This window comes from Zootoca vivipara, chromosome 7 (genome assembly GCF_965207765.1).
Source record: "Zootoca vivipara chromosome 7, rZooViv2.hap1.1, whole genome shotgun sequence".
Classification (NCBI taxonomy): Eukaryota; Metazoa; Chordata; class Lepidosauria; order Squamata; family Lacertidae; genus Zootoca; species Zootoca vivipara.
Genome location: NC_142590.1, coordinates 29,701,537 through 29,726,449, shown reverse-complemented (window position 1 = coordinate 29,726,449; position 24,913 = coordinate 29,701,537).

The window sequence follows — 24,913 nt, the reverse complement described above, 5'->3', positions numbered from 1 at the left end:
GGCCGGGTTTCCCCAGCCACTCTGGGCGGCTTCCAAAAAAACAGAAATTCTAAAATACAGAAATCCATCAAACATTAAAAGCTTCCCTAAACAGGGCTGCCTTGAGATGCCTTCTAAAGGTCTGGTAATTGTTCTCTTTGACCTCTAGTGGGAGGGCATTCCACAGGGTGGGTGCCACTACCGAGAAGGCCCTCTGCCTGGTTCCCTGTAACTTGGCTTCTCGTAATGAGGGAACCGCCAGAAGGCCCTCGGAGCTGGACCTCAGTGTCCGGGCAGAACGATGGGGGTGGAGACGCTCCTTCAGGTATACCGGACCGAGGCCGTTTAGGGCTTTAAAGGTCAACACCAACACTTTGAATTGTGCTCGGAAACGTACTGGGAGCCAATGTAGGTCTTTTAGGACCGGTGTTATGTGATCTCGGCGGCCGCTCCCAGTCACCAGTCTAGCTGCCGCATTCTGGATTAGTTGTAGTTTCCAGATCACCTTGAAAGGTAGCCCCACGTAGAGCGCATTGCAGTAGTCCAAGCGAGAGATAACTAGAGCATGCACCACTCTGGAGAGACAGTCAGTGGGCAGGTAGGGACTCAGCCTGCGTACCAGATGGAGCTGATAAACAGCTGCCCTGGACACGGAGTTGACCTGTGCCTCCATGGACAGCTGTGAGTCTAAAATGACTCCCAGGCTGCGCACCTGGTCTTTCAGGGGCACAGTTACCCCATTCAGGACCAGAGAGTCCTCCACACCCGCCCGCCTCCTGTCCCCCACAAACAGTACTTCTGTCTTGTCAGGATTCAATCTCAATCTGTTAGCCGCCATCCATCCTCCAACTGCCTCCAAGCACTCACACAGGACCTTCACCGCCTTCACTGGTTCTGATTTAAAAGAGAGGTAGAGCTGGGTATCATCAGCATACTGATGGACACCCAGCCCAAACCCCCTGATGATCTCTCCCAGCGGCTGCATATAGATGTTAAAAAGCATGGGGGAGAGGACAGAACCCTGAGGCACCCCACAAGTGAGAGCCCAGGGGTCTGAACACTCATCCCCCACCACCACTTTCTGAACACGGCCCAGGAGGAAGGAGCGGAACCACTGCATGACAGTGCCCCCAGCTCCCAAGCCCTCTAGATGGTCCAGAAGGATGTTATGGTCGATGGTGTCAAAAGCCGCTGAGAGATCCAGCAGAACAAGGAAACAGCTCTTACCTTTGTCCCTAGCCCGCCGGAGATCATCGACCAGTGCGACCAAGGCAGTTTCAGTCCCATGATGAGGCCTGAATCCTGACTGGAAGGGATCCAAATGGTCCGCTTCGTCCAGGCGTGCCTGGAGTTGTTCCGCAACCACTCACTCAATCACCTTGCCCAAGAATGGAAGATTTGAGGCTGGGCGATAGTTGGCCATATTGGCCGGATCTAAAGATGGTTTTTTAAGAAGCGGTTTAATAACCGCCTCTTTCAGCGGGTCTGGGAAGGCTCCCTCATGGAGAGAAGCATTTACCAACCCGCGAAGCCCATCGCCCAGCCCTTCCTGGCTAGCTTTTATAAGCCAGGATGGGCAAGGATCAAGGAGACAGGTGGTTGGTTTCATTCGTCTAAGCAGCCTGTCCACATCCTCGGAGGTAACAGATTGAAATTGATCCCACAAAACTTGACTAGACAGGACTCTAGCACTCCCCCGCCCCGGCCCTGCTCCCACGGTGGAGTCTACCTCTTCCCGAATCTGAGCGACTTTATCTGCAAAAAACTTTGCAAAATCATTGCAGGAGATCATGTGGCCCGTACTGGGCCCGGATGGAGCAGGTGGTTCCGCTAAATTGCGAACCACCTGGAAGAGTCCCCTGCTGCTGTTTTCTGCAGATGCGATGGAGACGGTGAAGAAGGTCCTCTTCGCCGTCGCCATTGCCACTTGGTAGGCTCGAAGTTGAGCTCTAGCCCGTGTCCGGTCTGATTCAAAATGAGTTTTCCGCCACCGGCGCTCTAGCCGTCTCAACGACTGTTTCATTGCCCTCAGCTCTGGGGAAAACCACGGGGCTGTCCGGGCTCCATGCAATCTGAGAGGGCGCTTCGGAGCCAGACAGTCAATAGCGCTGGTTAACTCCGCATTCCAGCGGGCCACCAGGGAATCAGCTGAAAGGCCATCGACATGGGATAAAACATCCCCTACCACTCTTTGGAAGCCAATTGGATCCATTAAGTAGCGGGGGCGGACCATCCGAATCGGTCCCACCTCCCTGCAGAGGGGAAGGGTTGCGGAGAAGTCCAGTTGCACCAGAAAGTGATCTGACCATGGCACTTATTTTGTTTCGCTTTTACTTAATGTCAGATCACCAACATCCATAGAGGTAAACACCAAGTCCAAGTACAGACTCAAGGACTTGTTATGGAAACAAAGGGGGGGGTACTCATTGGAAATCACTTTTGTCACCTCTCCTGCCCCTGCCAAACCACGGGACGATGAGCCCAGCCACCTTTTATTCACAGTTGCATAAGCACTACACTACAGTCATAGCTGCCAAGTCTCCCGTTTTCCCTGGGAAACCCCCGTTTTTAAAGCCGTTTCCCGCTGTCATCCTGAATGGCAAAAGATCCCATAATTCCCCTTGATTTCTTCTGGTGCCGTTCTGCCCATGTCTGCGCACCGGAAATCAGGCACTCCAGCACCGGTAGTTGCTTCTACGCATGTCTGGACATGTGTAGAAGCGACTTCCAGTGCCGGCGCTGCTGATCCCGTATTTTTCTAACCGGGACTTGCCTAGCCATGCACTGCAGCATGGCCATAAACCTGTATGTTCAACTGCTGAAATATACACTCAATGTGTACCAATGGAGATTTATGCTACTGCTTTATGAATGAACACTGTGTTTTATGAATGGACTCTGTATTTTGATAAATACCTAAGAGCCACCAATAGGGAGCTCTAGCTCTAGACAGCTAACCAACTGGGTACTACCAAACAGCGACCCCTATTGCAGAAAGCAGGTAACCAGCTCAGCCTTTGCACTGTTGACTGAACACCCCCTGCTGTGCAGATAATAGAGAAAGCTCGTAAATTGTATCCCTTCTGGCATCCAGGCCAGGACGCACAAAGTGGCACTAATAAAGAAAAGTTCCAGGGTGGCAACAGAAAGCAAATTAAAAATGCTTTTGCAGTTAATCAGAACTATTCAGCAATATCAAGTTATAGGAAAAATGGTGCTATTAACAGTAACCCTTCTAGCTGGTTAATTGATTTGGAAACTTCCATGAACATGGATGTGTTTCCCCCCAAAGAGTTAAATGATAACTCATCAGAGGCAGCTACAGTAGCAAATGGCAACAAAATATCTGTGAAATGAGGAGGAGGAGGTTTGCTCAAGTGTGTTGCAGGTAGAAACACTGTTTGTAATGAAGTGAGAACAGTAGTTTACTTGCTGCCTTGCAAGGAGGTGGTTGATTAATTCATTGAGAAGGGGATTGTAAGAAAAAACACACTGGAGCTTAATATGAATAGTAGAGTGCCTGGTGGGCAATCTCATCCTGCAGACCAAATTACTCATCAGGAGAGCTATGAGATTCAGGTGAGGGTCAGATGCCTTGTCAATCCTAGCAGGTATATAACAGGAAGACACGGCCTGCCCTGTTTGTGTAAGGCAAGCATGCTTAGCAAAGTTAGAAAGGCAGGAGCTCTTTCCACCCAGTTTCCTCACTTCCTGAGTGCTCCCTTCAGTGGATAATTTTTCTAAAAGTAACACTCTGTACTCAAGGCAACTCTGGTTGCTTAATGACTATGAATCATTTCTCTTTTTAAAAAACAAAACAAAACAACCCAAACACTTCAGATAATTGATTTAGTACATCTTCCAATACTTGATCAAGAAACAGCTCTTCACACCTCTTAAGTTTATTGGTGTGGTGCTTATCTCATTTTAATAGTGGTAGAACTGAAGTAATTGATGCTAGACTTTTGTATTGATGTCTGCTGCTAAATAAGGCAAAGACTACAGGTCTGGCATTATGCTATTCTTTTATTATCTCAAGACAGAGGGATGCTAAGTTTCTTATATAACAGAAGCCAAATATAGGTGAATACATTTGAATAGCTGAACAATGACATGGGAGGTTTATGTGAAAGGTTATATGTGCCATTAAGGAGTGATTTGCAACTTTATTTAAATCCCATTTGTAAATGGAAGGTTGTATATTGTCTCCCTGCTTATTTAACTTATATGCAGAATTCATCATGCAAAAGGCTGGACTAGATGAATCCCAAGCTGGAATTAAGATTGCCGGAAGAAATATCAACAACCTCAGATTTGCAGATGACACAACCTTGATGGTAGAAAGTGAGGAGGAATTAAAGAACCTTTTAAAGAGGGTGAAAGAGGAGAGCGCAAAATATGGTCTGAAGCTCAACATCAAAAAAACCAAGATCATGGCCACTGGTCCCATCACCTCCTGGCAAATAGAAGGGGAAGAAATGGAGGCAGTGAGAGATTTTACTTTCTTGGGCTCCTTGATCACTGCAGATGGTGACAGCAGCCACGAAATTAAAAGACGCCTGCTTCTTGGGAGAAAAGCAATGACAAACCTAGACAGCATCTTAAAAATCAGAGACATCACCTTGCTGACAAAGGTCCGTATAGTTAAAGCTATGATTTTCCCAGTAGTGATGTATGGAAGTGAGAGCTGGACCATAAAGAAGGCTGATCGCCGAAGAATTGATGCTTTTGAATTATGGTGCTGGAGGAGACTCTTGAGAGTCCCATGGACTGCAAGAAGATCAAACCTATCCATTCTGAAGGAAATCAGCCCTGAGCGCTCACTGGAAGGACAGATCGTGAAGCTGAGGCTCCAATACTTTGGCCACCTCATGAGAAGAGAAGACTCCCTGGAAAAGAGCCTGGTGTTGGGAAAGATGGAGGGCACTAGGAGAAGGGGACGACAGAGAACGAGATGGTTGGACAGTGTTCTCGAAGCTACGAACATGAGTTTGACCAAACTGCGGGAGGCAGTGCAAGACAGGAGTGCCTGGCGTGCTATGGTCCATGGGGTCATGAAGAGTCGGACACGACTAAACAACAAAATGGAAGAACCAGCACTATTGACTCTTAGAGGGCTGAAATATCGCAGACAATTCTGTAACCACCATCATCTGCAATGGGAATAGCAAATGAGACTTTGCCAGCTGTCTTTCCTTTTGCACCTATGTTTGAACCCCTCAGGCATGAGCTAGGGGCCAAATTAGACCTAATGATAATCTTGTTAACAAAAATGTGCATTATGTAAATAGGAGCCACAGGGAAGCCTGAGCAAGATTTGGAATAATGGGAGGTAGGGAGTGGGACCGATCTATTTTTTCTTCCATGCTGGGGTCCTGGCAAAGGACAATAGTGCAGTAGAAGCGGAAGACTCCACAAGCTCTCACGGGAAACTGCCATCATTGTGTGACCCAGGTAAGGCAGGCTTTGATGTGAATGCAATGGTGGATTGGCATCTTCCTGTTTTGATACAGGTGGTGAAATGGGTCAGGTCTCCACTGCACATAGTATAGTCAGTATTAAGGTAGAAGAACTAATGATCTGAATTGGTATGTTCCACATTTTGGAAGGTGCTGTTTGGATACCAAGGACAATTCCCATTCATACCTCTTTACATCAGTTATGGGAAATCTTTGGGTCCCCGGATGTTGCTGAATTGCAACTCCCATCAGTCCCAGCAAGTGAGGAATGATTAGAGTTGTAGTTCAGCAGCATTTGAAACATAGCTGCCAAGTTTTCCCTTTTCTCGCGAGGAAGCCTATTCAGCATAAGGGAAAATCCCTTAAAATAAGGGATAACTTGGCAGCTATGATTTGAAGAACCATAGACTTCCCAGCTCTGCTTTAACTACAAACAACTACTTTACAGAGACAATTTTTGTTGAGACCATGAGAGAGAGAGAAAAAAGTAAACTTCCCCTTCTCTATTTCCATAGTCCCAGACTGCTCAGGCTCTCCCATGGCTGCTATTTATGTTTTAAAACTCTCCATGTTCAAAAGAGAGAGATTGTCTCGTGATATGTTATTGGTACACTGCCCTGCCCCAGTGCTTGGGGGAGAGATAAGGTAATGTGTGAGCATTATTAGTGTGCCTGGAGATAAGACAATTATGCCATCAATGTCTTCTTGAAATGATTCCACAAGTGATTCAGTTCATTTAAAACATTCTGCTGTTCCTGGCTGCTAGTTGTAGCCTGGAGAGTGCTTTGCTGATATCACTGCGGTTCTGAATTACATTTGAGAAGTGCATCTGGCATCATCACCACTGGCAGCTACTCCAAGAGCATTGCCTGTAGGAAAAATAATGGGGCCCAGATAAAATGAGACCATGGATTCTGTTCAAACCAAGTCTCTGATTCCACTGGTATTTGGTATAGCCCATTAAGCTGTATCACTTGAGTTCCAGAGGGCATCCTCACTCGAGTTAGAATGCTATTATAGGGCTAAGACTTCTTCCCTGTACAGTGGTACCTCTACTTACGAATAACTCTACTTACAAATATTTCTACTTACGAATGGAGCTCCGTCCGCCATCTTGGATGCAGTTTAGATAGGATTTTTTCTACTTACGAATTTTTAGATAGGGTTGCTTCGACTTACAATTTTTTCTCCCAATGCATTCCTATGGGATTCAACTTACAATTTTTTCTACTTACGAATGTGCGTTCGGAACGCATTAAATTTGTAAGTAGAGGTACCACTGTAAAATGTATATAGGATTTTAACCTAAACCATAACTGTAAATCAGTGGAGACAGCAGTTACTTCCAAATAGCTCAGGCTCAGGATACAATTTTCCAGACAGAAACAGTGGAAGGAGCAGATGACTAAATGCAAATGCATTGTAAACAATAGGAATCGGTGCCTTCATCAGATAGAAGAAGCATAGTCACCTGTCTTACAGGAACATCATTATCTTGTTGTTTATCCATTATATGGCTACATGAACTCAGACTGAGGTCACTGGATCCTGAATAGCTATTACTGGGACCCTTTGGATACCCTGTGACTCATTTAGAATGGTCTATGAGGAACACTGTGTCGAAACAGGTCCAACAAGAATACACTGAAAAGAAATGAACAGAATCCCTTCCACTGCTTATTGTAAGAAGCTGGTGCTGAAGATGCAACTATTGATTATTGTATTTCATTGTAAAGTGCTTTGGGATTATAAGTGCATTCACACGATAAAGTTCATAAATCTCAATTCTCATTAAATGATCAGTTCTCAAGACCTACACAAAAAGGGTTTATCAAAAGGGGTTAGTTAGAGTCCATGTTAAGAACTGATAGGATTAGTAGACATTCAATACTGTATTTACAAAGCTTCTGTTTTTGATTTTATCATGCTATTCCATACAAAACATTTTCCTTGGACTAGTTGTGTTTTGGACAGCTTAAACACCATGTTCCTTGCTGGTTTAAGTGACAAAATAGATTCATCTGTATTTCTATAAGTGTTTTCATCAGCATTTCCCTGACTCTTTAAAAACTGTAGATGTAAATATAGTTCTACTTATGAGTAATAGTTCTACTTAAATGTCTACTTTGAGAATCACATCTGTTGGTAATGTATGAATTGACAGCTGGTTTCCATTTCCCTATATAAGACCTCAGCGATAGCCTCAAATTGCAAGCAGCAGCATTATCTTAAACAACAAAAGCAGAGAGTCATCCGCTTTCAAGGTAGGAAATGTTACCTTTGGGTCATAGGTTTGTATTTTTATACTATGCAAAATTATTATGTCATGTTAGAAGTATTTATGATACCAAATAGTCTCTTTACATGACAGTCTTTGGGAGCAACAAATATCTTGTGCTATAGGGCCAAGTGATTTAAAGTTTTATAGGAGAACAATACCAGGTATTTAATCTGTAATGGTGTTTTATTGCTCCTTAAATTTTTGATTCTGCTCAAATTGAAGCATAAAAGACATTAGTATATTATGTTGGTGCAAGACAGAATCTATATATAGAAAAAAAAATTCCCTTGATGACAAGATCCAGGTTTGGGGCAAGTATTCTTTAGTTAGAGAACTCCGGCAGAGATTGAAAATCATGGAACATGCAGCAAGGTGTGGAAATATAGACTGTTGGACCTTTAAAATATGCCCTTCTGTGCTCCAAAACATCCCTCTTCCTCTATCATAGAAAAAGGCCAGGCATTTGGAAAGCTAAAAAATGGTTTACTTACGAACTCATGCCAAAGGTCAGATTCATGTGCCTTTCCATACAGTATCCAGAAAAATTGCACAGGCAATAAAACTCTGCTTAATTACAGTGGTGAAAGTTCCTAAATTATTGGTATAGGAACTCAAGAGTTGCATGTTTGATCCATGTGGTTTGAAATGCAGCAACCTGTTGAGGCCTCCTCCACACTGTGTTAAAACCAGATAATATAAGGGGATCTACAGTTGCTAACTGTGGGAAATTATCTAGCTTTGTTTCTGAGGAAATATGAAACAGCTTGCAATCCAGGAGATCATGTCTAAGTTCCTATACACATTTGTTGCTTTGGGGTGTTTCTGTGACATTGTTATTTTCTCACATTCTTGGGCACCTTCTTTTGTTTTGTTTGAGGGTTGTTTTATTTCTCTGCTTTGTACAGTATTTTATTGCACTGGCTTTTATCTGGTTTGTCTGATGGCTTGTGTCTTTATTATGGTATGGTTTTATTGTGTTTTCATCTACAAATAAGTATCCTGTATATGTTGCTAACAAAGACCTTCTAACACATGTAGCTAACTCTTTTCAGCCAGAGGAATGTACCTTTCTTAGGGTCATATGCCAGTAGTGAGTGTGACCCATGTATGTATGCATATATACACTCTTGCACACATGCAGAGACATGCGTGCACACAGCATTTTCCGCACTGGCTCCCCAATCATCACTGTGGTGGGGAAACTGTAAAAGCTGCCTTTTAGTACCACCCAAACCATTGTACATTTGTAGGGGAACTTGATAGGGTCGCTGTTTTATAGCTTGCTGTTTTACTTACAATGCACCTTTGCTTTTTATAATACCTCATTTTAAAAATCAATTTCATGTGACATGAATTTTTCTTTGGTATGTTCTGATAAAGCTTTAAAGCGTTCAATCAAATGTTCAATCAAACATTTAAGCAAATAATTTCCTTGAGGACGGCCATGTTGTCAATAGCATTATTGCAGCAATATAAATTTGACTGCTGTGCCATTGGTTGGCCTTGAAAAAGGTGCTTTAAATGTCCATATGACACAAATCTGCACATTCACCAGTTCTCCTCGCACTTAGCCAGGAGAAACTTAGGTGTTTATCATTACACACAAACCTTAGGTTGTGGTTTATCACAAACTCTAGTCTGTATCAAAACAAGCCGAGCACATGTGAAGTTGGCTTGTTTAACTCCTTGTAGACATGAACTTTCAGGGTTGTGAGGCACAGATATTCTGCAGAAGGAAGTGTGCCTGCCTGCATTGGTTGTCACGAGTCCCATTCATACAATGTAAATGTGTGGTCAGGCCACATAGGAGCTGTGTCTGCCCTTCTCACTCCTTTATTTTTGGCAGCAGAGCCAACATGCATAAAAGGACTTGCTGACAGCATGGTAGGATGTCATCACTCACCTGACCTTATCAAAGAAACTGCTCAAACATCTTATCGGCGTTCTATATTCTAAACAGAAGCTGATAAAGGAGGAACTCTCTGCACTGGACAACTCTATCAGGAATCACTCAGCCTGGCAGGAGTTCCACAAGGAAAAACAAACCATTTACCACTCTCAACTGGAGTTACTGAAAAATAAAAAAACTCTGCAACCTTTCCAACCCCTTATCAAAGAAACTGACCTCCGGTCAGTCATGCCACAGCTGCTGATGCTCCTTCTACAGTAATGCATTTGTTCCATACTACCCTCACTGTCACTTCTCCTGTCCAGAAAGCAATGGGAATGCAACCAACTAGACATTAGATGGGAAGCAATGCCATTTTTTGCACTTCTGCAAAAAATAAACAAAAAACCACTTTCCAAAATCATAGAGAGAAATGCTATCTGCACACAACTTGTAAGCGTAAAGGTTGTGCATTCCCAATTTTAGATAAAAGTGGGGCTGGTTGGCTGGCATCCACAGCTCTAGACAGATTGTGTTAAGAACATTGCAGACAAATGAAAATGGTGCTCAAACACTAAAGCCCAGGATGCAGAGGAAAATGGAGATGTCTATATGCCCCAGGAGGCATAGGTTTCTGTTTCTATTTTTGAAACTGAAGTGACTTTCGACAGCAGTTTTGCCAGTGAGGTAGTAGGGATTCGCTGCTCAACAAAAGCGAGTCAAAAATTACGCGGAGCCCTTGGGCTCACTTAAAGTAGCTATTTGGATTCTGTCCCATGAAAATTGCTATTCCATTATGGTGAACTAAATGGGCTAGACCAATTATAAGTATGACGATGGAACACAATGGAAAACATCCAAGATACATCAAAACTTCCATCTGGAGATAAGCAAATTAATATCGGCTTTTTAAATACAGTACAGATTGTAGACAGGGGTCACCTCCCTCTGTTGGGAACTGCTGAAATTCTCACAGCAGATCCAACTTTATTCCCAATTTTGATTTCATTAGTGATACTTTATTGACTGAAATTTTGAAGAGCAATCATTATGAGTCCACTGACATAAATCTGTATTGTTTTAATATCATTATTTATTAAATTTTAATACCGTCGTTCATCAGAGAATCACAGGGTGACTTACAATATAAAAACACAAAAATACATATAACGTGGTAAACAAAAACAGTAAGCTCTACTGTTTAAAAGGCCATGATTGCCTCATTAGCCAAAGGCCTATGAGAAGAGGAATGTTTTTGGCTCGTGTCTAAAGATATGTAACAAAGGTGCCAGACAAACCTCTACAGAAAAGAAATCCAGAATCTACCAGTCACTTCTTTTCTGCTTGCTTAGTTTTCCTTCCCCCACCCCACTCGCCAACAGCTAGCATTCCATGGCCACTGATCATGCTCAGTGCTCATTGGACTTTTTTTTGGATATTTCCACCCCCCTCACTTCTGTAGAATTTGGGCTTCCCCTCACAACTGCTATTGTCTGCCTCTCGAGTGTGGATGGTGGTGTTACGCTACACTTAGAGGGAATTAAACGATTAAACAACAACAGAGGGAATTATGGTAATTCTTAGGAGGGGCAAAGTCAAACACCAGAGAGAAATAGTCTGGAGATTAAATGCAAGTTTCCTTTATATGGAGTGACACAACACACAAAGGCAACATATAAAATAGGCAAAGAAAATGAAAATTCAGAAACACTGGCATAGGGAGAGCAAAAGCTGTAGAGGTTAATTGTACATGAACATGCTGCTTTTATAGATAACCCAAATTGCAATCTCCAGCCTCCAAGAGATTATAAGGAAGTCCATTGCTCTTTAAGGCAAGTGTCCTATTTTTATGCTGGAGGTACTTGAAGCTCTTTACATTTCTAAAGCATCCTCAGTGTCAACGCTTTTAAGATCATCAAAGAGAAAATTGCAAGAAGAGATCAATGGTGCAGAAAGGCCAGTTGAGCAGCTTTTAACTATCAGTTCCACAGGTTGTATTTCTGATTGTTAGTATTCAAATCTGACATGTATGTGAAAAGAAACTTTTTCAAGGCCAACCAATGTCACAGTAGTCAAATGTATATTGCTGCAATAATGCTGTTGACAACATGTTGTTGTTGTTTAGTTGTGTCTGATTCTTTGTGACCCCATGGACCAGAGCATGCCAGGCACTCCTGTCTTCCACTGCCTCCCGCAGTTTGGTCAGACTCATTTTGGTAGCTTCAAGAACACTGTCCAACCATCTCTGTTGTCCCCTTCTCCTTGTGCCCTCAATCTTTCCCAACATCAGGGTCTTTTTCAGGGCGTCCTCTCTTCTCATGAGGTGGCCAAAGTGTTGGAGCCTCAGCTTCAGGATCTGTCCTTCCAGTGAGCACTCAGGGCTGATTTCCTTAAGAATGGATAGGTTTGATCTTCTTGCAGTCCATGGGACTCTCAAGAGTCTCCTCCAGCACCATAATTCAAAAGCATCAATTATTCGGCGATCAGCCTTCTTTATGATCCAGCTCTCACTTCCATACATCACTACTGGGAAAACCATAGCTTTAACTATACGGACCTTTGTCAGCAAGGTGATGTCTCTGCTTTTTAAGATCCTGTCTAGGTTTGTCATTGCTTTGCTCCCAAGAAGCAGGCATCTTTAAATTTCGTGACTGCTGTCACCATCTGCAGTGATCAAGGAGCCCAAGAAAGTAAATCACTGCCTCCATTTCTTCCCCTTCTATTTGCCAGGAGGTGATGGGACCAGTGGCCATGATCTTAGTTTTTTTGATGTTGAGCTTCAGACCATTTTTTGCACTCTCCTCTTTCATCCTCATTAAAAGGTTCTTTAATTCCTCCTCACTTTCTGCCATCAAGGTTGTGTCATCAGCATATCTGAGGCTGTTGATATTTCTTCCGGCAATCTTAATTCCGTCTTGGGATTCATCCAGTTCAGCCTTTCGCATGATGAATTCTGCATTTAAGTTAAATAAGGAGGGAGACAATATACAGCCTTGTCATACTCCTTTCCCAATTTTGAACCAATTAGGTTTTCCATATCCAGTTCTAACTGTAGCTTCTTGTCCCATATAGAGATTTCTCAGGAGACAGATGAGGTGATCAGGCACTCCCATTTCTTTAAGAACTTGCCATAGTTTGCTGTGGTCGACACAGTCAAAGGCTTTTGTGTAGTCAATGAAGCAGAAGTAGATTTTTTTTCTGGAACTCTCTAGATTTCTCCATAACCCAGCACATGTTTGCAATTTGGTCTCTGGTTCCTCTGCCCCTTCGAAATCCAGCTTGCACTTCTGGGAGTTCTCGGTCCACATACTGCTTAAGCCTGCCTTGTAGAATTTTAAGCATAACCTTGCTAGCGTGTGAAATGAGCACAATTGTGCGGTAGTTGGAGCATTCTTTGGCACTGCCTTCTTTGGAGGTCTTTAAGCGGAGGCTTGACAGCCATATTTCAGGAATGCTTTGATGGTGTTTCCTGCTTGGACTGGATGGCCCTTGTGGTCTCTTCCAACTCTATGATTCTATGCCCTTCTTTGGGATTGAGATGTAGACTGATCTCCAATCCTGTGGCCTTTGCTGAGTTTTCCAAACTTGCTGGCATATTGAGTGTAGCACCTTAACAGCATGGTCATCCTCAAATAAATTATTTGCTTAAAATGTTTGATTGACTGTTTTAAAGCTTTATCAGAACATACCAAAGAAAAATTCATGTCGCATGAAATTGATTTTTAAAATGAGGTATTATAAAAGCAAAGGTGCATTTTAAGTAACACAGCAAGCTATAAAGCAGGGGCCCTATCAAGTTCCCCTACAAATGTACAATGGTTTGGGTGTACTAATTGGTTTGTGCATCCAAGTTTGGCTCATTTCCTTAAAGAATTAAATGCTTCAGTGGAACATTTGTCCCAGTCTACATTCAGAGATAAATTTAACCTTTTATGAACTAATGAAACAGTATAAGGCTGGAATTTCCTCACCCTTCTGGGATGCAGAGGAAATGTTATTCAGGGTATATTTTAGTAGGGATGATAAAGTGTTTTGAAAACACAACTGTCGTTACAAACAGAGCTTCAAGCAGTGGGTATGGTTATGGGGGTTATAGTTCTTTAGGGGTGTGTCAGGAAGGCATCGACAGTTTTGAGTTTAGAGACAGAGAATCGGAGAAAAGTCCTGTTCCTACTTTCATTTGCGCACTCAATTTTCCATGTTAGTCAAGGGACTCGGCTACACTCGTCATTTTATAACTTTATAACTGCGTTATAAACATGTGACACCAGATGGCACTGTAGAGCAGCCAATATCGCCTATGAGATTTTACATTGGTAGTTTTTTTTTCTTATAGCGATTTATGTATAGTGTTGTTTTTTCTGTGTGTAGTTCGAGCCATGGTTTCACTTAGTGTTATGTGCAAATGAAGCCAGGCTTCAGTGATTCCTGATTTCCACTCCAGATTCATGTAATTCTTATACAGGGTTTCCAGAGTTCCAGACTGATCAATTTCCCATTTATAACGGATTAAATACCTTTGATTTATTAAGATTATTTTCACTCCACTCAGATGTTCACATTTAAGCATGGTTTGGAAATTAAGTGTGAACTGGGGCACTGACAGTGCAATCCAATGCATGTCTACTCGGAAGTAAGACCAACAGTTTCAGTGGTGCTTATTATTAGCCCTGCATACAACAGATACAATTTTAAAAATTGACTTCCAGCTTAATTCCTGATTCTGAAAATGTCTTAATATATCAGCCCTTAAAATAGCAGAATTGTTATTTTGTGGGCAGTGATCTGGAGAGGCTAGAAAGAAGTTGCATGATGGATTTCCTGTCAACTGGGTGCCATGCTTAGCTTCCATAAAAGGACTTTGTTCACAAAAAAGCTTTTCTGTGAGAGGGTTATATTTAAAATTCAAGTGTGTGTGTGTGTGTGTGTGTACGCGCATGCACATCACCATAAGATGAATGAGGTGTTTCAAAACTCCCAGACCTCTCTTAAATGATATATATCACCTGTCTACACTTTCATGCATTTGGTCAGGTCCTTTGAAAGATTCCAGAAGTCAAAAGCATCTGAGAAGAGTGGGAGGAAAAATTGTTCAAAGACAGTTTAAAACTGTGCTTAAGAACAATTTGCTATCAGGTGTCTATTGCGCACACTGTTCCCTGTTTTCCATCATTTATGTACTCCATGCAGACACACAGTTGTGCAGGATTTGCATGATATCAGCCTTTATTATTTAGGGAGTGGAAGTGTGTTCATGAGGCATCAGGGTTACTGGGTATCATCGGTTTGGTGGGCTCATATCTTCCATGAAGCTGTCATGGTTTATTCTAAGAGGAATTATATTTTACTTATAAAAATTCTTGCCCAGCCTTCACTATAAGGCCCCAGGCTGTCACATCCCATAGCATCGCTTCCCCAGGCACCCCCAAATTTCGGCCCTCCAGATGTTTTGGACTACAATTCCCATCTTCCCTGACCACTGGTCCTGTTAGCTAGGGATCATGGGAGTTGTAGGCCAAAATATCTGGAGGGCCGCAGTTTGGGGATGCCTGCTCTAGAATATTCTTCACAGAGGCCATGTTTGCAGCGAGGTAGACTGCCAAATTCATTGAGGATGTCTGTGAGTGCTCAGGCTTCCAGCTCATGGGGGACAGCCTATGCTTATTCAGTAGACTACCTTGCCCATGGATAGGGCTGGGAGGGGGACAGTGCTGGGCAAGATGGTAGGGGTGTGTGTGTGTGTGTGTGTGTGTGTGTGTGTAACAAGTGCCATCAGAATCCCCACCCTTACGTGATTATTGCCACTTGTTTCTGAATGCCTAAACAGAGCTACAGTCTCCAAATGATGAGCATTCTAGTACCAGTGGGTTGATATTGTATTCAGATTGAAAGTTTATAGGGGGCGGCGGGGGGATTCATATTAGCTCTTTTACCATGTAATTGCCATATTTTAAAGCCGAGTTGTACATTAAAGGTTGCTACCTTTCATCCAACACACACTTACCTAAGAGTTAATGTGATTCAACCAAGTAAGACTTGCTTCTCAGTTGATGTGCATGAGATTGTTTTGCTGTGCTTATGTTCAAATTTTAAATCTTTTTTTGGCTTGCATTGTCTATTGTCCACCCTAAATGGGTGCTTGGTTTGGGTAGCCTGGTGGTTGGAAGGAACCTGTTGGGCGTGGCACTAGCCATTGGATTATGAAATTTGAACCTAATATTTAGATGAAGTGGCCGGAACCAATTCTAAATTATAAGGAAGAGGACTAGATTCAAAGTAGTAAAGATGTAGGCATCTGTCACAGTGGCCGGAGTGGGCTACTTCAGAGTAACGACTCTACACCGCTCTGCATTTTATCTTTTATTGGTGCTGCGTATTTACAGTGCTGAAGGCAATGCTATTTACAAAAACACATCTTCTCAGCTTGAATCAGAACCTCCGAGTGGCGTTTGGCGCGTTTTTCTCCAACATAACAACTTTGGGAGACCCATCCTCTTTCCCCTCCTCTTTCTGCGTAATTCCGGAGTTGGGGGGATGGGTCTGCCCCCCTTGCTTGCCCCTTCCTGTCCCACCTGGGACCCTGGCTCCGCTACCTTGTCTGAGCCTCGGACACGACTTCCTGCTTCCCCACTGGAATCGGAACTCTCCCTGCTTTCCCCTGCGCTCGGGGATGGGCTTGAACTCAGGAGGGGAGGGACTTCGCGATATCCTCTGTCCCTCACAGCATCATTACATGATGTCATGCTTTTTACTCATTGGAAAAACTCTGGTTTCGGTGGTCTTTTAGGTCTGAGGTGGTAGATGTTGAGCTGTGGTGGGGACTGGATCATACGAATGTCAAGTACAATTTATTCTGTCTGTGGAATCCTGACCCTTGCATAATTTTTAGGGATGGCCAATCTTGCCATTAATTGTTTCTCCCCAATTCTCATTTTTCCGAACTTCACGTCTCCATGTCAGTTTGCAATTTTTTAAAATATCCTCATGAAAATTCATCAGCATTGTAATGTGAATTTCTTCCAATACACAATTTTTCGTATGCAATATTGCATAATAATTGAAGACGGCCACCCCATCTCAGGAATCGCCATGCTTGAGTTTGGCGATGATATCTTGAGAGGCAGCCAAACCTATATAGCACAGACAACCACTTTCCAAAATATATAGTAGACAGCAACCCCAAAATGTATGCGTTTTCTTTTTATTCTTCAGCTGAATTTTATTTTTATGTAGTTTATAATGAAAGTAACTTCTAAGGACTGTGAACTGAAATGACTAAGTATCAAAGGGAGCTTTCTTTTATCGCCCTTGGCCTTCCTTTAAAAAAGATTAGCCCTTTAATTGGCCGTTCTCTTTCATTTAATGCTTTGAGAAATTGAGATTCAAGTACAGTCAAATAAAGTGATTTTCAATTTCAAATATTGACACATAATTGTTCATGACTACCGGTAATATTATCCATGGTAGCAAATGACATTGAAGGATCTGGCAGTGTCATGTTTGATTTTCATTGTGCACAGCATATTTCAATTTACTCTAATTCTGTGAGATCTTATATGGTAAACTGTCAACAACATCAAGACGCATGACAGGCAATATGTTGAGATATGGGATCATGGACACACACACGCACACGCACACACACACACACACACACACACACACACACACACAATAAATAAGATTTATCTGTGGTTTATCACTAGTTACTCTCAATAAATCTGACACATCCCAGCTGATGAGTATAAATATTTCCTTGTCCACTGAACTATGCTTTTTACTCCTTTTGGTCAATGAGTTTCAAACTAAGATAGCTTAGCTCAGGGTTTTATTAGGATCTAATACAATCTGGAAATATTCAGGAAGTTCTTAGTAGCATGTGCTTCTTTGCCAGAAATGTCATTTTCCCTTATAGTAAACTGATTGCAGGGCAATTGTTAACTCTTCGTTCATTAAAATGTATATAGATATTGAAGATTTTGAAATATTCACTAACTTGTATTAATTGCAGATATACTATCAGACTGCCAAGGACTGGTGCAACCATGTAAAGAATTCTATACTGTACTAGAAATGCCAAAAGTTGCAGCCTTGATTCCTGGCAGCCTAAGCAGGTTCTGCATTGGGTGCTGGTGCAATAGCATTGACCAAGCACCCTTGTTGTTTTGTGGTCCTGTGGTGTACATAAAAAATATTTAAAAGCACCAGCAGGTAAGTCAATAATCCACAGTTGCCTCCTCTAGCTCCCAATATAGCTAGTTCAACAGCCAGTAGTACAGAATTATTCTCCTCCTGAATCCCAGGAACAAGGGCTGCTGCCAGACTCTCAAAACCACATATTGACTGTAAGCCTGTCGATATACTTGGTGTGTCACTAAGGTTCTTATTGCCTCTTTGCAGGCCAGCTCTACAATTCTATGATTTTATAAGTCCTCTTGTGGATCAGGAATTTATTAAGTTGCAGGAAGCAGGGAATAGAAATAAATTGACAGCTCTCTGGATAGAGGGAGGTAGAAAGTGGAGTCCATAAAGAATTGGTACTAGGACCTGTAATAATGTGGCTTGCTAGACCCCAAATGGCAATACATTCCAAAAGTGTGGGGCCATTGCAGAAAAGGCTCCTCTCCCTAGTGCTCAACAATCTAACTGTTCTTATAGCTGAGAAGGGCCTCTGTTACTAAACTGAAAAGTGTGGGCAGGCTGATATGGGGGAAGACCATGAAGTAATTTCTCCCAAGTGTACATTAAGAGTTAGTTCCACTGAACACAGATGGACATACTGTTACTACTGCATTAACATGCATAGAAGGATATTGCATAGGAAAGTTTACCACATGTAGTTTGCCAGGCACTTTTTGTACTTTACATTTTAATATTTCTCACGGACACTTATTTGAAGCAGCTGGTATCATAGCAGCAGGTTTCCTGGATTCTGAATCTTATTTTTACTTCTTTTATACAAGTCTCAGTTTTATTTTTGAGATACAGTTGTGGTTTGCTTTTATCTAGTTTTAAGGATTTTTATTGAATGTTGCTGTTTGCATAAAAACTGTAAAAATCAAAACTGCTTAGAGATCCACCCCCTCCGTATTAAGCAACTCCAGCAACCACACAATTATCTCTTATTAACAGAAAGTATTAAATGTTCAAAAGATCACTAGGTTTCATTTCTTAGAACTCATGGTTCTGTTCATAATAAGAGGCTGTAAAAATTTAGAAGCCTTATTAAATATCATATTGATTTCATGCAATTAGTTTTTGTAGTAATTAGACTATGAAACTATTAAACATATTAAACTATGACTGTCAATAAGTGTGGATCAAGTGCATTGCTGGATGTTGTATTAATAGCTCCAAAAGGGATTGGAAGGTACAAACCAACGAAGTCTGTAATTATAAGCAATTAGAAGCATTAGGGATAAAAGATATTATAAGGAGGAGCAACAAACAAGTTGGATAATGAACTCCTATACTTTTGATTTATTGAGGATGTGTGTTGTTAGAAGACACCCTGAAAGAGATTGGAAGCTCATATTTAGTATCCATCATTCATTATGCAGTAGATCTCTTAATGGTGCCATCCCATGCTCAAATGATACATTCATAGAAAACACAAGATGGATTCAAGCATCTCAGCATGGCTGGTAGCAGGAGCAGCAATTGTTCCTACTGAGACAACACTTTCCATCTGTTTCAGATGTGGCTATTCTATTATTTTTGTGCTAGTAAGCAAAAGAAGATTAGTGGATCTGACAATATTCTGAGTCATTGAAAGCCAAGGTTTGCAGTGAGACAGTTAAAGTATATCAACAGATCTGGACATAATTGAGTCTGTCTGTCTCTTAACTTAAAAAATGTATGCAAATTAACCTGCCCTAAAAGTAGAATGGGGAATATAAAACTTTTCTGAAGAAAAGAGGTGATTACAACATGAATGAGATAAATTATCAGTGTCTGTGAAACCACCAGAAGGCAAATATTTAATTAGTAGAAAGCATTTGCCATTATATTTGCAATAAAAAGTAGATATGGACATTTAGTGGGAAACCTCTCATTTCACCACCCACCCAACTTTTGGGTTCTAGGTGAAGACAGATTTATAGAATTGTGGAAGTATATTGGAAGCAGACTCTGTTTAATTCTGATTTCATCTCCACTGAGGCTGCCCATTCTATTTTTGTAGAGGAAGCATTGGGAATGAAAAGAGAAGGCAGAACTCCTTGTCTAGTTTGTTTCTCCTATCCAAACTGCAGTGAATCATAAAAAGGGGTAGGAACAAATTTTATGCTTCATGGAAACCCTGGGGAAAGTATGCAATAATAGGCTAGGAGGAAGCAGTGTAAATTTGACCTGGGCAAGATCGCTTCTCTCTTTCTCCCTCCTGCACATATGACTAGCTCAAGTTGTGCTGGTTATCTACAGCTATGCTGTCTAGAAAACAAATTGGCATTCTTTATATATATATATATATATATATAATGTGCCACATCCAACACTTGAAGATTGTGATTTCTAAATTGGCAGTGAAGGGGTAATAATCAGAACAAGTGGAATTTCTGTTAGCTTTTCTCTTCTTGAGCTTCAGCCTAAATTTGTTAAGGTAGCAGTCTCAGTGTGAAGCTAAGGAGCTACTTTGCCATCATGGATCAATTCTGATTAAAGCTTTTTTGGGCCATTCATGTTGGGAAGCTGATAGGAAGCTATGGTTAAGGACCTAGAGAGAATTGGTGTATTGAGTAAAAATCTCTCTTCACCCACAGATGCTTAGGTCTCTGAAAGATGATGCACTGATAAATAGAAAACCTTGGCACTATATTAGCTGTCATATTTACACATTCATGCTCTATACTCCAACCAGTAACGCCTTAAGGGTATTCAGCGCCGTGGCCGCAGTGGCATGCGGCTGAGGGGCGGAGGTGGAGGCTGGCGGAGCCTGGACGGCACGCACCACCTTGCAGGGGGCTGGCCTGGGCGCAGAGCCCACCTCCCGCAGAGGGGGCTGCTTGGCCTCCCGCCCTGGACCTGCCCCTCCTTGGCGCCTCCCTCCAGCGGCTGCTCTGGGACACAGCGGTGGCACGTGGCCATTGAGCTTCCTCCATGAAGCAGAATCATTGAGACTCCTGCCTAGAGTGGCAGCAGGCGTGTGGTGCCACTCTAGGCAGGAGTCTCGCTGATTCTGCTTCATGGAGGAAGTTCAATGGCCGTGCACTACTGCCACCGTGGGGGGTGGGTGGGCGCTGGCAGCAGCTGCTCCCAGTCACCAGCTGTTCAACGCCCCTTCTACGCCCCTGATGGCCAGGCGCCCTGGTGCCTTGCGCCACCCAGCCTGGGCCCTGACTCCAACATAATCAGCTTGATGATTTAGAATACATTTTTTTCCTATTGGATTGGGGGGAGGGAACGTTCCAGAGGAAAGGGCTTTTTTCAGTTGGAACTCACCGGAACTCAGTTCTGGCACCTCTCAGGTGGATGCCATTGCCATTATATGAGAACAAGGGAGGTGTTCATGGTGAGTTCTGGCACATCTTTTTCTATAAAAATAGCACTGATGTTAGACTTTTGCCGCAAAAACAACAACCTTATGGCATCTTAAAGACTTAAGAGCAGTATCCACTTGTGCCATCTGTGTAAGGATTTCTTTTTGCACAACAGAACTTTCCTCACTCTCCTCCTAATACAGTGGTACCTCGATTTAAGTACACAATTGGTTTAGGAAGTCTGTACTTAACCTGAAGCGTACTTAACCTGAAGCGAACTTTCCCATTGAAAGTAATGGAAAGTGGATTAATCCGTTCCAGATGGGTCCGTGGAGTACTTAAACCGAAAGTACTTAAACCGAGGTATGACTGTATGCACATTCAGCCTATATCTTCCTTATTCACCATATTTCTCTTATAGTAACACTACAAACAGCCAAATTTCTGTGAACTGCCCTGAGACCTGCGGGTATAGAGCGGTATATAAATTCAAACAACAACAACAACAACAACAACAACAACATACTGAAGTGTGCAGGACAGTGTGAGTTTTCTTTTAGCCCTTGCATAAGAGTTCATTCAACAGCACTGATGCATTTTATCCTTCTGCCCATGGCTTTTCAGAACTATGCCATTCTGTGGTTGGTACAAAACATCTATATCAGGCACCCCCAAACTAGGCCCTCCAGGTGTTTTGGGACTACAACTCCCACCATCCCTAGCTAACAGGACCAGTGGTCAGGGGTGGTGGGAATTGTAGTCCCAAAACATCTGGAGGGCCTAATTTGGGGGTGCCCGATCTATATTTTAAAGAAGTTGAAAGCACACGATCCAGCCAAAGAAAAAACACTTTTATGTACCATTACTATATTAGAGAGATATACACATGAGTTTAACGCTACCGTTCAAACGAACAGGAATTCAAGTGCTTAAAATTTTGTTGGATCACATACTGTATATTTTTAGTCATTTGTTTGTCTAGTAGTTTTCTATTTTCTTCCATTTATTTTGTGCATTTGACAATAATTTGGACACCCCCCTTTTTAGTATGCTTAATGGATATGTTGAATCCAGGCCTAAATAAGTAAATTGAGCATAAATCAATATTAAAATATACAGGGTCATCTATACAAGTATGTAAAGTGTACTTTCAGTGTATTTTTCTTTGTAATCTTCAGGCATTTCTTTATGCTACATCCAGTCACCATGGGAAAGTATGTACTAAGCAGTGAAAGTCTTGCTTTAGGGAAATAGTAATGTCAGCCGTGCCCTGTTTTCCCTTCTGACGCACACTCCACCTGCTTGGTGCAGCTAGGCAGATCCCTTTTAAACAAGCATCTGGGTTAACTTTTCTTTCTGCAGCTATTTGTAAATTTGGGACACTTGTCCAGCAAAGGAAAAAAGGATTCTTGAAAATCTATGCAAATTGCTGTGCAGTGGTAATTTAGTTTCTGACACTTGTCATTAATGTCATCACAGCCATTATCCAGGGACATTTGCAGAGATACAATCTACATGGCAATCATATTTGAAATTGTAGCACTATCTGGTGGAACAAATTCATTTCACAGCATCTGTATTAGCTCTCTTCATGCTAGGATAATGTGATATCTCTGCAACGTAAGTGCTGCCTTAGGTGAAGATATTAGGATATTCCACAAAAAATAAATGAATAAGTTCTGTGGACCCTCCTTAGACCTCTGGGTATAGAGTGGTATATAAAAAACACAGAGAAAGACCCTATTCTATGGTTTAGCACAGGCTTCCTCAAACTCGGCCCTCCAGATGTTTTGAGACTACAATTCCCATCATCTCTGACCACTGGTCCTGCTAGATAGGTATCATGGGAGTTGTAGGCCAAAAACATCGGAGGGCTGAGTTTGAGGAAGCCTGGTTTAGCATGTGTCTATTTATGTATAGAGTCATCAAGCTTTGTGTTGGAATTATATTAATTTGGGCTTGCATTTGTCTTTGCTTCACTGACTCTTTAGAACAAATTTAATTACTTGTGGCATTTTGTTGTCAAGTAATTATCCTATATAATAATGTCCATGTTGTCCCTGCGTCCAGTTGTCCCGTGTGTCCCTGGGGTACTGCGCATGTCCCCCAGAGACACAGGGATTGGACGGAGGGACAACCAGGGACACAGGGATTGGACCCGCGCTCTCGGGACACAGGGAACAGCCAACTGCCGCTCCGCCAACCGCCGCTCCGAAGCCCAGTCTCATGCTGGAGGTGCGCGGTGAAGCGGCGGGGGAGAGAAGCGCTCCCCCCCCGCAGCCTTGCCGCACACCTCCGGCATGGGACGGCGCTTCCTCGGGGAACCCGAGGAAGCCGAAGCGGCAGCGGGCGCGGAGGGAAGCCCGCTTTGGCTTGGCGGCGGCGGGAAGAAGGGGAGGAATTCCTCCCCTTTTTCCCGCCGCCGCCAAGCCAGTCCCGGAGCCGAATTGCGGCGCGGCGGGGTTTTTCGCCGTTTGCCTCCCCCTCGGGGGAAGGCAAACGGCGAAAAGCCCCCGCTGCGGACTGGCTTGGCGGTGGCGGGAACATCCCGCCACCGCCAAGCCAGTCCCGGAGCCAAATTGCGGCGCGGCGGGGTTTTTCGCTGTTTGCCTCCCCCAGGGGAAGGCAAACGGCGAAAAACCCCCGCTGCGGACTAGCTTGGCGGTGGCGGGAAGACCCGCCACCGCCAAGCCAGTCCCGGAGCCGAATTGCGGCGCGGCGGGGTTTTTCGCCGTTTGCCTCCCCCAGGGGAAGGCAAACGGCGAAAAGCCCCCGCTGCGGACTGGCTTGGCGGTGGCGGGAACATCCCGCCACCGCCAAGCCAGTCCCGGAGCCGAATTGCGGCGCGGCGGGGTTTTTCGCCGTTTGCCTCCCCCTCAGGGGAAGGCAAACGGCGAAAAGCCCCCGCTGCGGACTGGCTTGGCGGTGGCGGGAAGACCCGCCACCGCCAAGCCAGTCCCGGCAGGCCGCTTCCTCTAGCGCCCGTTTTTAAACGGGCTAAAATCCACTAGTTGTATATAAACTGTATTTGACATCAGAGCAGGGTATTTAGTTTATTTGTGTGGGAAGCATCCTTAAGAAGGCCTCTTAATCTTTCCACAAAGGTAATAACATTATTTTTCTCTAGTAGATACAATGACTTTAATCTGCTCTCTTACGGTAAATCACAACATCATTAGTTGCATATGTGCATCCCTATCCTTTTTCCTCTTGAGGTCTTTGAGGACACAAAGAAGACAAAGGCAGAAGAAGCTGACAGCCAACACTTACACTTACCACAAACTTGACATGAGTCAACAGTGTGATGCAGCAGCTAAAAAAGCCAATGCAATTCTGGGCTGCATCAATAGGAGTATAGCATCTAGATCAGGCATCCCCAAACTGCGACCCTCCAGATGTTTTGGCCTACAACTCCCATGATCCCTAGCTAACAGGACCAGTGGTCGGGGAAGATGGGAATTGTAGTCCAAAACATCTGGAGGGCCGAAGTTTGGGGATGCCTGATCTAGATCAAGGGAAGTAATAGTACCACTGTATTCTGCTCTGGTCAGACCTCACCTGGAGTACTGTGTCCAGTTCTGGGCACCACAGTTCAAGAAGGATACTGAAAAGCTGGAACGTGTCCAGAGGAGGGCAACCAAAATGGTCAAAGGCCTGGAAACGATGCCTTATGAGGAACGGCTTAGGGAGCTGGGTATGTTTAGCCTGGAGAAGAGAAAGTTAAGGGGTGATATGATAGCAATGTTCAAATATATAAAAGAATGTCATATAGAGGAGGGAGAAAGGTTGTTTTCTGCTGCTCCAGAGAAGCGGACACGGAGCAATGGAT